At 35.3% G+C, this 14,950-nt stretch overlaps 1 protein-coding gene across 2 annotated transcripts in view; it reads left to right on the top strand.

The window, feature by feature from the left end:
* The window catches only part of MSR1 (macrophage scavenger receptor 1), a 225,271-nt gene that overhangs the window by 91,376 nt on the left and 118,945 nt on the right, over positions 1 to 14,950 (top strand). The gene's annotated exons all lie outside the window — the stretch shown is intronic.

Below are 14,950 nucleotides of genomic sequence, written 5' to 3'. Positions count from 1 at the left end.
GCATGTGGGATCTTCCCGGACCGGGACACGAACCCGTGTCCCCTGCATCGGCAGGCGGATTCTCAACCACTGCGCCACCAGGGAAGCCCTGTTCTAGATACTTTTAAAACTATTAATTCATTGCTCCTCAAAACAACATTGCATGCAGGTTAAAAAAAAAAAAGAGGAAACTGAAGGGCTGAAATCCTAGGAGTAGATTCTTCCAGGTCTCTCTTATTAAGATACAAACCAAAGCAGCTGTGTCTGAAGGTCTGTGCAATTCCCTTCCATTCTTTGCTGCCTAATATGGTATCATGGTGTCAGGCTTAGAAAGCTTTTTCTCAACCCCAAATTATAAAAATATTTGCATATATTTTTTCTCCTGTCCTCATTTCTTTCATACTCAATTATTTGCAGTTTCTTAAACATTTAATAGTTTCTTATTTTGTTCGTTTTTCTCTTTACACAGAAGACCTTTTTTCTGTGCCAAAGCCCCCTTTTATTTAATTCTGCTTGTTAGTTATGACCCTCCCCGCCACAGCAGTCCAAGCTCAGTGCCCCTATGAAATGTCCCTGTGACAAACTCTGAACTCAGGTGCTATAAGGACTCTTAATGCTAGATTTTAACCTTTTTTTCCTGATGTGCATATATTTTCCTAATGTGTATTTTAACCTCAAAATGGAAGCTTCTGAGATCAGAATTATGCCTTAATTTTTGCATCTGCAGGGCTCAACACAGTTTCTGAGACATAGCAGTTTGTTAACGAAATACGTGTTAGCTAAGCGTGCCAAGGTTTATATTTTTGTTTAAAACAATTCTGTCCATTTGACAAGTTTTTGCCATTTGCCTTTATTATTTGGTCATTTACTTTCCCCTGCTTTCTATTCAATCAAATACCACTGGTTTACTTAGGTTTTTCTTTATGGGGATTTCAACCACTGAACCATCAATATTCACTTTACTTTTTTTGGTTGAAACAAATGGAGTGTGCAATAATATATAAAAATGATTCTCCTAAGACACTAAGCAAAATATAGCAAAACATAAATTGATATTTGTAGCAGAACATAAATTGATATTTATATATGTTAAAGTTATAATTTTCTAAGAGGAAAACAACAGATACTACAGGTCCTACTTTGGGGGGAATGCTGAGTTTTCTGTTCTGTTCTGAACTCTCTAATACATCTCTTTCAGCTCATTCCAAGAATATGTACCATGAATTTCCTAAAGAATATTGTCAATTATTTCTTCTTTAAGAAAGGTGAAATAAGAATCTCAGTGAATATAATTAGGTTCATTTATTAGGTATGCTTGAGTTAGAATGCTAGGTCTTGAATTAATGAGTTGGAGACAACTTTGGACTGGTTTTAATCAATCAGGAAGCTAAAGCAATTCTGATCTTGTTTAAGAGTCAATAAATCAGTGAGATTTCAGACCTGCATGTTATGTAACATCCTTGCAGTAGATTGCAGTTCTTAGCTTACAACATTCATTCTGTTTGGATATGACCCAATCCTACCACACTTATAATGGAAGCCACAGATTGGCCAAGAGAGCATAGCCAAGTCATATCCAAGGGGAGCCATTAGCATCACACTTGTCACCATTCTCATTTGTGTCAATATGAATAAATACTTCAATTAGAAGAGTCTCCTGCCCTACTTCAAGTGAGAGAATAGTGCCATCTCTTATTCTTTGTGTTCATAGTAGACCCATTTGCTTTATATTTCTACTTATTTATTTTTTAATCTTGATTTTTTTTCTTATTAAGTATTTAACTATTGTAGGGACCATCCTTAGCAATTGGTAGCTTCATTTTAAAAATATTTCTCACTTTTTATAATCTCTTTCACTCTCCTTTCAAAGACTCAGTGTCTATCCTGAAATCAATGAGGCTTCTCTGGACATACCCATGGGGATTTCTCTAAGCTGTGTCAGGATGCCTGCTGTCTCTTATGGGAGGGAGACAGCCACATCTTTAAATATCCCTGTTCATGGGATCTAGCAGCACTGGAGCTACTTCCCTCAGTAAATACAGGATACCATGACACAGCTTAACTATCACCTGCAAAACTTCCATTTTAAAGTTGGGCTTCTTTTCTCCTATGATCCAAGTGCTTTTGTCCTTAAATCCCTTCACCTGAAATATTTCTGAAGTGTGGAACTTTGCTGGTTTCACCTTTACTCTCACTTCCACCCATCTGTCAGCGAACCGCTCTCTCAAGAGCAGTTCTTCTCTCTGCCAGAGGTCCGGGTCTTTGACTCTTGGTCTCTCTCTGCAACTCATCCAGCCAGGCTGTCCCCTGGTACCATTATCAAAACAATGTGGTCATGCTCCTATCAGGATCCTCAGGGGCAGCAAACAAAATCTGCCCTGTAAGCCAGTTCCCATTATTATTCCCCTTTCTGTGCGCCTCTGGCCTCACACGGCAGGAACATATTTTCCTGGAGTGGCTTGGGATGCTCCCTGGACTCATTCATTTCTAGATGGAGGAATTGTAAGAAGGTCTAGTGGCCTTTTTCTCTGGTCTGGTTATCACTCTTAAGTGTTCCTCACAGGATATCTAAAAGTGTGAGTCTAGGGAAAATGCCATTACCTAGGAAAGAGCACAGCTTCAGACCAGCTGAGAATTGAATTTAATTGTTCAAATATATTTCTCTGTGACTTTACCAGCCTTTGGCCTCATACACAGGAGGGGAGCCTTAATCTTTCATTGCATTTCAAAGGCAAGATGTGAATACAAAGGAAGCGTCACTAAAATTCCCACAGCAATTCAGAAGTTAATGACTTGTAATAAGGTTCTGGAGCCACCAATTCCCTGTTTCACAAGCCAGGCTGTGATCTATGGGGTCCACTGTGATCTATGGGGTCCTTTATGAAGTACATCTAGGATGTCAGGGGGTCATGGTAGGAGCAAGGAAGATTCACCCTGATGAATTCTCATTCCCTGAAGTCTTTGTCACAATTCCAAAAAGAGAGTCCTGGAAAACTTGCTCTCCAATCTAGAGATTGGAATGAAATAAACTCAGTTCCCCTGTGATAGGAATGCATGTAAGTTTATTCATGCTTGCTTTGTCTTTTCTTTCCCACAACAGCAGGCTTTTGTAAAGATTTTCTGCATCCAGGAACTGTGCTAAGCCCTCTACAGGCAAGGTTCTAAAGGTCTCCGCCAATACCCTATGGACTGACATTGTTAACACTTCTGTTTTAAAGATGAGGAAAATGATGCTTATAGAGATAGTGTCTCCATTTTTTCAAATTCTTATTTAGAGTTCAAAATTATCATCATCAAGAAGTTAGAAGTAGACTTTATAATAAAATTTTTTTCCCATTAGGGCACTTCAAGTACTACATTAGATGAGAAAAATAATATATGTGCTTGTGTACGTATGTATATATATGTGTGTGTGTGTATGTATATATATATATATATATATATATATATGTCGTTATAATAGCATTCAGAATCATAAAGTAAATTTCAGTTTGTGCTTACCCTTTTTTAGCTCCTGTCCTAGCAAATATAACTGGCTTCCAATGAACAGACTTAAAAAGGATTTTGTAAAATTTTACTTGATTAGTAAACTTTCCTAAGAAGGTATGAGAGCAATTCTTTGCTTCAGTAATGATAAAAATTTAGGCAAAGAGGAAGGCAAGAGGTCCAGATTTATTGCCTACTCATGACTCTGGAATTTAATCACTGTTAATCCTGAAAGCTACCATACTTCCTGCTCCCTGTCCATGCCCATCAGTTAGGAGAACCGTTTGCCAAATCTTAGGGAGATTCAGCCCATGAGTGTCATCACCTCTGTTAGATGTGGCTGCATGGGCCCGGCAGAAAATGCCATTGAGTGAAATAAAAAGATTATGATTCTATTCTACTTACTGAAGAGTTCCACGGTGAGAAGTCCAGTGACTTGGAAACCCAGCCATCTCCTTGTTCCTTTGTTCAGTTTTGTCTGTCTGTTTCATAGGCTGGCTTATATCACAACATGGACTCCCATATACTGGGAAAGACCTGGGCGCTCCTCCTACCCTGAAGTGCCACTGAGGCCAAAATTTCCAGTCTAACTTACTAAGATAACTAGTTAGGTTTTTTATTATCCTTGAAAAGTAGTCCTTATTTCAAATGCTGCCATATCTTCTCTTAAATTTAGTGAGATTTCTTTTCCCATTTCTTCTTCATTCACACAGTCTAAAATATTTCCTCATCTTGATTTAATTCAGTTGAAATTCAGAATTCTATAGACAGAAAATGTGGACCAACTATCTGGCATCATTTAGTGTGAGAAATGTATCCATTTGCTTAGATTTATTCTTAACATAAACTGTATTTTCTTAAAGCTAAAAATTTGGATAAATACCCAATTTTGAATCAGTTGATGAAATAATAGAAGTAAAATTATGCTGCAAATTTTCACTTTAATAAAAGTATGAAGGAGCAAATCCAGATTTCTTTACTTCCTGGGATCAGTTCATTTTTCCAAATCAGTCCTCTTAATCACCAATTGCTTCTTCTTGGTGATAATGGGAAGGGAACATATAAAGTACATAATCCCATAAAAGATTGTCATTCTCTATTAACATGAAATAAAATTACATTATGATTCACTTTTATCTGATTCTTTATATTTAGACCATCCCATAATGGTTTTCACACAGAATCAATCAAAGAGCTAATAAGCACACTAGCTACTACATGAAGACATACTTTGGTCTAAATAACAGATTTTTATAAAAATTTTGAAAGTTGCTTCTAGATTGTTCTTTACAGAAACTTTCACAAATATGTTAAAAGCAGACACCCAAAAAAGGGAAGAGCGCCATTCAGCAAAAGTTGGAGGCAGGTTTGTGTGATTCTAGGCCAAAGAAATTTTTAAAAGGGAATGATTAACGGGCCAAGGATGTGGCATTAAAGAGCAGGTCTCAACTATATTTAAATACAGAGTGAAGAATAAGCAACAGTAACAACTGCCTGGTCTCCTCACCCCACCTCAATTCCCTCCATCATCTGCTGAGTCCTTTACAGGTTCCACAATTTACAGGTTCTTCTGATTGGGGTTAAATCATTCATGCTCCTCCCTGCACTTCTGCCAGATAATAGACCAGGGCAACCGGGCAACCAGGCAACCAGGCAACCAGATTCCCCCTGTCAGGGATCATTGTCTTGTGCTGCCTTGTGTCTATTATCTGAAAACTGTTTTCATGTATTTTATCTAGTTTTACAGTTGTTTCAGGCAGGAGGAGAAATCTAGTCTCTACTACTCCATCATGACTGGAAGCAGATGTTCTATTTATTTTCCATCTTAGGAAAAAGAGAAACAAGAGAAAATTAAAATTTACATCTGTGTTTTATATTCATATTGAAACTGGCAGTTTCATTTAGTCCTTCTGTCACATGCTGTATCAGGGGTTATCTTGAGATAAAAATGTTTCTTAATGCAGGGGGTTGGTAGTGGCCTTATTTCCTTTTCAGAGTATTGAAATTAATATAACATTTCTGATTAAGAATATCAGGGGTTTCTGTTTTCTAGTTTTAACTACCGTGAATGGCCGAGTATTTGAAAATATTCACCAAGACAAACCATGTATTGAAGATCATTAAGGACAAGGGAATAATAAAAAAAAGTCTTTTGTTGTCATGTCTCCTCTAAGTATGAACTCTTCATCAGCCTCATTTTGAGGCAGAAACCTTGATGACCTAATTGAATATGAGAAGTTACAAAAAAAAGAAATTATTGAGTGTTCTGAAATACAAAATTGCACGTATTATTGTGAAACATAAATTGGATTGTGAATGGATTCTGTGTTTGAGATATTTGCTAATAATACAATGAAAACTTCACGATTAGCAAGATATTTAAAGAGTACAACAAAAAGACCAATAAAACAGAACAAGAGCCCAGAAGCAAACCCATACACAGAGGGTCATTTGATCTGTGACACAGGTTACAATGTGGGGCCGTTGGGTAAAGAATATCTTTTAAATAAGTGGTACTAGGTTAATTAGATGTCTACATGGAAAAGACCAAATCAAATCTCTATTACACAAAATACAACAATCAGTTCCAGCTGTATTATACAGCTAATATTGAAATAAAATAATAAAGCTTTTAGGATAAAGCATAAGAGAATACCCTCAAGACCTGATGCAGGCAAAGATTTCTTCTAAAAGCCGCAAAGGTAAAGAAGAGTTAAAAGAGAGACGAGTCAACTACTCTCCTGAAAGAAGATTATTTTCTATATATGTTTGATAAAGGACTTACATAAAACATAGAAAATCTCCTATAAATCAAAAGAGGCAAAGTATCAACCCAGTAGAAAAACGGACTAAAAATTCAAATAGCATTTCACAGATGAGGATATCCGAAAGCCAATAAACATATAAGATGGTGCTCAAATTGATTAGTCATCAGAGAAAGGCAAATTAAAGTCACACATATAACAGAGTGGCTAAAATGAAAAAGGCAGAAAATACCAAATTAATAAGAATGAAAAGCATCTGAAGACTAATTTCCTGACAGCATGGGTGCAAATTTGTACTAATAGTTTGGAAAATTGCTCATCATCACCTACTAAATCTGAATATTCACATACTCTGTTATCTATAAATTTCACTCTTTCGTATTCACACGCACAAAAAATGTTAGTGTTTGTAGATACTTTTTATCTCGAGATAACCCCTGATATAGCATGTGACAGAAGGACCAAATGATACTGCCACTTTCAATATGAATATAGAATATAGATGTAAATTGTAATTTTCTCTTGTTTCTCTTTTTCCTAAGATGGAAAATAAATAGAACTTCTGCTTCCAGTCATGATGGTGGAACATACCAAAACACATATACAATAATCTTTATAGCAACATTGTTTATATTAACCCCAAATGAAAAAAAAAACCTAAAATCAATTTAAAGAAAATTGTACAATTCAAATGATTTCATTCATTTAATGGAGAGATTAAGGACAATTTAAATTATGTCACGAATTTATAATCTGTAAGCCTCAGTAAGAAAGCCAATACAAATATCTATAGCAAAAAATGCATAAAATCAAGCTATTAACTTTGAATTCTAGCATTCTTTTGAAAGTCTTTGATTCATTTTATTTTTTAAATTAAATTTAATTTAATTATTTTATTTTATTTTATTTGCTTTCTTCACGCCAAGTGCTGAATAAACATTTATAAAAAACATCTCAAATAAAAACAAAACAGTAACTGTTGACACCGTAGCTATTTCAAAAGTAAGTAAAGTAGTAGAGAATTGTCTCTTACCCAACTTAATTGGATCATCTAGACAAGGCAGAGAAAAATCCAAATCCAAGGTCAATGTAATTTCTGAAGGCCTCAGAATGAATCTATACACACGTAGAATATGGATAGAGTGCATATTTATGCCAACTATTCAAGTATATGTGTACTTTTCTATTTTTTATTGAGTTATGGAAATAATATGCATTAGGACAGCACTTCACATGCTTATTGAGGGTCTGCTTTTTTTAATGTATTCAATTGTGGTTCAGTCTGTAAAATGGACATAGGTATATGTTCTTAGGAAGAAATACATAGATTGGAAGTGGAAGGCTATTAATGTTATTGAATTTGGTGTTCAAAATAGCAGAGGGAATCTTTCCATAGGTGAAGCATTAGAGATCCTTCATGGGTACAACCAAGAAAAATAACTATCAAGCAGGGGCATCTGAGCTGAAGTTGAAAAATGTTATATGACAATGTGTGCTTGAAACAAAATGTTTTAAGAGAAACATATAATATTTTTAAATATTGTAAATGTTTTAGAATAGAAATGTGTAAGAAATAAAACTTTTGTTTTTAACTTATATTGTAGTTAGTTAGAAATAGTTGTTTGCATGAAATGAGAAAATGAAAAGGCAAAATTAATGGTACATTTTCTCTGACATGGATTTCAAAAATAAAAATCTGACCCCTAACACCTGTGGATTATATCCTACATTGAGTCTGATCATATGTAAACATGGAGTGAATAGAAAAGGGACCAGGCAACAGCAATATGTCCAGATTTCTAGAGAAGAGCTAGATGGAAATGAGAAGTTTGGTACTTCAGGTGTTCTGGTTTCTCGAGCAAACTGCCTGCTGTTAGTTCTGTTTTGAGTCAGAAAATAAAACAGCCTGGAGATGGGACAATTTACATGGAACCGTGGAACAAACTAAATTATTAGACTCCAGTGCTAATCTTTCCATCTAATATATTTGCTGTGATTCTTGCTAATAGAGAAATGGTCTGAGACCAGGGTCCCCCTCAACCTTGCCTCTTTTTTTCCATCTTCTGTACATGGGATGAGGAAGATTTGAGTGGGGAAGTTGTATAAAAATGAGAATCAAGGAGATACAAATCAGGAGTAAAGCTAAAAGGAGGAGTTCTAAAGCTTAATTTGGAGAAAAATGACCCAGAGGCATTTGATCCACTTAAAATACATCTTTTTGTATGTGTGTAAAATACCTGAAATACAGACAAAGTTCATTGCAATAGTATATTCCTAGGAGTTTTGTGGATAATTTAAATTCACTTGTTTATAACTTCTCTATTTTCCAAATTTTCATAAATGAAGAAAACAAGAAAGGTTACAAATGTTATTTTCTTTTCTCATCCATTCATTGTATATGAAACCATAAAGACTTGGAGTGAGTACTAATATATACTTTCTTCATGGTAAGGCGAGTCAAGACAATTGTCAGGAATAAATCTTGGTGTAGATATAGATATCTTATATATTTTGTATGATTTAGCATAAAATTTTTATTTATTCTTTCATATTCTTTTCCATTATGGTTTATTACAGAATACTGAATATGGTTCCCTGTGCTATACAGTAGGACCTTGTTGTTTACCCATTCTATATGTAATAATTTACATCTACTGACCCCAAACTCCCAATCCAACCCTCCCCCACCCCCACCTTGGCAACCACAAATCTGTTCTCTATGTCTGTGAGTATTTCTATTTCATAGATAAGTTCGTTTGTGTCATTCCACATATAAGTGATATCACGTGGTATTTGTCTTTCTGACTTACTTCACTTAGTATGATAATCTCTGGGTGCAAAATAAATTTTTTATTGATTTTAATTTTTAAATTGTCACATTAAAGTGCAGTTATGGTGTTTTAGGAATATTGAACCATAATAAGCTACAAATAAGCCAAAAGGTCAAGTGTTTTACTTCCATCCTAAATTTTTATGTAGACTTGGCCTCATTGTTCAGTTATTTTTTAAAATATTTATTATTTTATTTATTTATTCATTTTGGTTATGCTGGGTCTTAGTTGTGGCTCTCGTGCTCCTTCGTTGCAGCTCACGGGCTCCCTGCGGCCAGTTGGCTTCTTTAGTTGCAGCACGTGTACTCCTTAGTTGCAGCTTGTGGGATCCTTAGTTGCAGCTTGCCGGCTCCTTTAGTTGTGGCACATGAGCTCTTTAGTTGTGGCAGGTGGGCTCCTTAGTTGCGGCTTGCAGACTACTTAGTTGTGTTTTACAAGCTCCTTAGTTGTGGCATGTGAAATCTTGGTTGTGGCATGCGAACTCTTGGTTGTGGCATGCATGTGGGATCTAGTTCCCTGACCAGGGATCAAACCCAGTCCCCCTGCATTGGGAGCGTGAGTCTTAACCACTGCACCACCAGGGAAGTCCCTATTTAAGTTATTTTGAGATTAAAGATCCATCCCACTACATATACATATATATTTACATAAATATATAAAGCTATATTCACATAAAGCTATATGTGAATATGCATAAACACTCTAATATGGTGACTAATTCTGCATAAAGTTAAAAACTTTAAAAATTTTCATGTAGTGATTCTTATTCATGATGTGGTAATGCTCATTCTTCATCAAGGTGGAAACTTTCTTATTTATACCTTGCAGTTGCCATATAAGAGTTCATAAATTTAATATGACAATTTTGTCTGTACTTCTATTTTAAGAAACAGTTTCCTAATCGGTTACAATGTATTGCTGTCATGTTTCTAGAGTGACACTTAACCCCAAACAGTTATAGCCAATTACAGTAAAACCTATTGAAGCTCATCTTGCAATCTTCAATAAAGAAGGGGGATAATGAGGGAAGAAGACACTCTGTGTTCTTCTCAGAAATTTTCCTTCCGCCTGGACTATCATTCAGTGGAGGAAGAAATATTAATTTAGCTCCTTGCTGCCTGAGTGACTACCTAAGATTGAGTACAATTATTTTTTGATCCATTCATTCAAACATTTGTCATTAACATTTACTCTGGATTGTTCATAAAGAAAGGTGAAAGATTAAAAAGATATGGGCAGTATAGCTGATAGTCTACTGTTCACCTTGAGACAAAGGACTTCCCTAGCTCAGCAAGTGAAGAGCCAGTTGACACAGGCCAGATAAAAGTGCACGGAGGATTTGAAACAGTGGGAGAGGAGGGTACAGCAGGAGTTGTCTGGTGAGGAAAGATTTCATCTTGATAAATAGCTTGTGATCATTCTCATTCATTCTTTAGTTTCAGCTTCACCTCAGGCAGAGGAATAAAATGTGCACATACAGGGAGCAACTTAATGCCATTTATTTTATTTTAGCTGCCCTCCCCCACTCCCCATGCCCAAGGTAAACCTGATACAAACGCTCATGCGCAAGCAGTTTTTTGTTTGTGTTTGTTTTAGTTTTAGGTTTTGGCCGATCCTAGGAAGAGAGCTGGAAGGAGAAAACAGGAAGGAGTTAAAACAGTACAGGGATATTTTATCAAGTTGGCCAGTATTATAGCTATGTCTGTGAGACTCAAGCCCAGACCTGAAGAGACTTAAATAATGTGTCTCAGAGTAGTCTACGTGAAGAAAGGAAGAAGACCATTTAACTACCAGTTTCTGTCCCTGTTGGTCAAGGCTAACCTTACTTCCTTAAAGAACCCTCCAAGGTTCCAGATAACCCTTGTATCAGAGTGACATCATCAGCAAAACTCTGGGATAGAAAGCAAGAGGTACCTGGTAAGGGCTTTCGGCAAATCTGGAGGGGTGTCCAGTTTGTGGGTAAAGCCCACTGTGAGCTGGACACTTCAGTAGCAGCCAGAGCAAAAATTGCGGCCCAGACTGTGCACTGGTGCACAGAGGTATCTAATGAAAATTTCAAATATTGTACAATAAAGCATTACTTTTAAGAGCATACCTCTCTAGTAAAGAGAAGACTAATAGAATATTATTTGAACTTAATATGAACTTAGTATGATTTTGTCAATGTACACATTAGGGTGGAAGAAGAACTGCAAAGGGAACAAGCCCTATTTCCACCTCATAGTTTTCCAAAAATGTGCCTTATTATTTTCCAGAATGATTTCTAGACTAATTTAAACGTCCAAACTGGGGTTTAGAATGTTGAATAAATCAGATGATGCCACATGTCTTTGTTTTTCTTTAAATTTAGACAACATAATGCGCCATACATATTTAGAAATTGTAATAAATTTTAAAACAGAAATGCTAAACCAGTTATAATAAAGAAGCCTCAGATCTAGTCTATTCAAATTTATTTTCAAGTTTTAATAGGAGTATAAGGAATGTGCAGTAAACCAGAGACTCAGATTATAGAAATGTTAAAAAGAGCTTTACAATTCTATGACATAAAAGCAGGCTGGCGGGCTTCCCTGGTGGCGCAGTGGTTGAGAGTCCGCCTGCAGATGCAGGGGATACGGGTTCGTGCCCCAGTCAGGGAAGATCCCACATGCCGCGGAGCGGCTGGGCCCGTGAGCCATGGCCGCTGAGCCTGGGCATCTGGAGCCTGTGCTCTGCAACGGGAGAGGCCACAACAGTGAGAGGCCCGTGTACCGCAAAAATAAAAAAAAGCAGGCTGGGGACAAAGCAATCTCATAAGCTAGGGAATTAAAACTCACTTGTCATTTAACCTATGTGTACACATCTGCAAAATGCAGAGCAAATGCTATAGTGGTTCCATGGGAAATTGTCAATATTGATATTGCTTATAGATAAAGGGAACTAACAATGTGAAAACAGGCTCAGCAAATCAACTTAACTATGTCAAAGAGTTCCAATTAAATCTTTTTTTTTTTTTTGCATATTTGAAAGTTGCTAAGAAAGTAGATATCAAAAGTACTCATTACAAGAAAAAAAAATTTGTAACTGTCTGGGGATGCATGTTAATTAGACTTATTGTGATGATAATTTTGAAATATATAGAAGTACTGAATCACTATGTTGTATACCTGAAACTAATATACTGTTATATGTCAATTACACCTCAATTTTTTAAAAAAGTCACTGGATACCTAAAGAAAAGTACTTAATCCTAGTAACTTCGTCAATCTTCCTTACCAAAAAAAAAAAACCAAAATGGGAAAACACAAATTATCAATATCTATCATGATATCTAGTAGTCAAGGTCCTAAAGACTTGAAAAAATAAGTGGGAAATAATATGAATATATTTAAGACAAGATATTTGAAACTTAGAAAGAATAAATAAATATCATAAATGACACAAACTAACAAGCTTCACAGTGGAGAAAATAGATAACCTGAAAAGCCCTATAACTGTTTAAAAAAAAACTGAATATAGTTGATGTACAATATTATATGTTACAGGTAAACAATATAGTGATTCACAATATTTAAAGGTTATACCCCATTTATAGTTATTATAAAATATTGGCTATATTCTCTGTGTTGTACAATATATCCTTATAGCTTATTTTATACCTAATAGTTTGTACCTCTTAATACCCTACCCCTACATTGCCCCTCCCCACTTTCCTCTCCCCACTGGTAACCACTAGTTTGTTCTCTCTATCTGTGACTCTGCTTCTTTTTTGTTATCTTCACTTGTTTGCTGTATTTCATAAATTCCACATATGTGATAACAAACAGTATTTGTCTCTCTCTGTCTGACTTATTTCACTTAGCCTGTAATATTTATCCTCTAATCAAATAATTTTAATAAGCATAATTGTTGCTTTTATTACATGATCAGGTGGATTCTCAATATTGGCTCACTGAAAGTCTGTCCATTCCACCCTTCTTCTAGATGGAGATATTGAAAGTAAGAAAACAAACAAAAAACTACATTTCACATTTTTCAGACTCCCTTGCAGATTGAGCCTGAGTAAATATTATCCAATTAGAATAACTCTTTTGCAAATTAGAAAGTACAATGAGATAGAGTCCATCTTCCTGGTGTCCTTGCCCTTTGCTTCTGACAAGCAAATACATGGGGCTGTACAACTTTCCTGCAGCAAAGTTCTGGAGAATGGTATTCATTATTCAGCTCTTTGGATGAGAAGCAGTTGAAGAGGTAGAGTCCTGGGTCTTCTTCTTTGGGCCCAGATCCCTCCTTTGAATACCTCAGAGGTAGTAGGTACCCTGAGAGTTCACTCCTAAATTGTCTGGGAGACATTCCAAGAGCCCCAGCCTAGATTTGGCCCCTTCAAACCTTTCAACAATTTTGTAGATACCTTATTCCCTGAATTAAATACCTTTCTGCTTAAAACTCCTAAATACTCTAAAGATCATTAGGTCTCTCTTTTGGTGCACTGAACTCCTGAGTGAAATTCAAAATATTTAAAAATAAATAAATTAATAGAAATTCTTTATAAGCAGGGGTTAGCAAACTTTCTCATAAAGGGTCAAATAGTAAATAATTTAGGCTTTGTGGGATATGCCCTTGCTGTTACAAATGCCTATTTCTGAAGTTGTAGCAAAAGCAGCCATAGACAATATGTAAACAAATGGACATGATGGCATTCCAATAAAACTATAGACCATAGTTTACTATAAAGATAACTCAGGTTTTAATAAATATTTGATTCAAATGTCTTGAAAAACAAGTCTGTTTTTTAAATGACATTATTTTATTAAATTCCATGACTCAAAATAGATGCACATACATTTCAACAATTTTCCTTTTGTTTTAGTAAATAACAGAAAATATGATTTGAGTTCTTGTGATTCATGAATAAAATGGCATTCTTTTTCACAGAATCTGTGAATATCATGAAACTGATTCCATTCTAAAGATGTTAAAACATTTCTTAGAGTTCTATTAAATTCATTTTGTTTGGAATTTTATAAACTATTCTTAATTACATTTTGTGAAATTCTCTAAAATTAAGGTGTTTTATTTTCTTTGAAAAGAGACAAAGTTATTAATCTAACAAACAAATTATCATACTAAGAAATAGTATTTTCAATACTAATTTAAGTATGTTATGTTTTATGCATGTTATGGCATGTTATTTTTGGTGTCATGTCATTTTCTTTATAATGTGTAATTTGATATTGAATAATCTTTATGATTTTAAGATTCTGTTATGCCTTTCTGCTTGAACTTGCACTTTTCATTGCCTTAGCCCCAAAGTGACTCATATTACTCTGTTCATATTTTTTCAGCCATAATAGTCACATGACCCCACAAGTGGGCTGGAAAGTTTGATCTCCCAAACACCCAGGAAGGAAAGGAGAACTCACTGTTGATGAGTCCTAGCAATGCCTTCCACATGCCCCTTCTAGATTCTAAACCCAAGCACAATGAGTGTTTTATTGTTATATTTATTCCACCTACATGTCTGTCAAAGCAGCTAACTCATAACAGATCCTCAATAAACATTTTTTTGAAATATTGACAATGTCAAAGAAATTGACATCCACAAAAAATTACAGAAAGTATATATTTCACGGATCCCAAAATGGACACAAAAATTAAAATATAACGATGTCACAAGAACTATTCTAGCAATACCTATTATAACTGGTATTATAATAATACCAATGAATACTTATGATTATCTGCTCTGTGAAAGCACAGCTATATAAACTTATTCAATTTTCACCATAAATGTATGAGATAACGTTCTCCTTCATCCTGTTTTAGAGATGAGGAAGACTGTGACACAGTGAGGTTAAGTAACTTGCCCCAAATCACGTAGCTAAATAGAGTAGACCTGGAATTTGAAGC

The sequence above is a fragment of the Physeter macrocephalus genome, chromosome 20, assembly GCF_002837175.3.
Source record: "Physeter macrocephalus isolate SW-GA chromosome 20, ASM283717v5, whole genome shotgun sequence".
Classification (NCBI taxonomy): Eukaryota; Metazoa; Chordata; class Mammalia; order Artiodactyla; family Physeteridae; genus Physeter; species Physeter macrocephalus.
The sequence above is the reverse complement of the archived record's forward strand: the minus strand, read 5'-3'. Positions and strand labels throughout refer to the sequence as shown.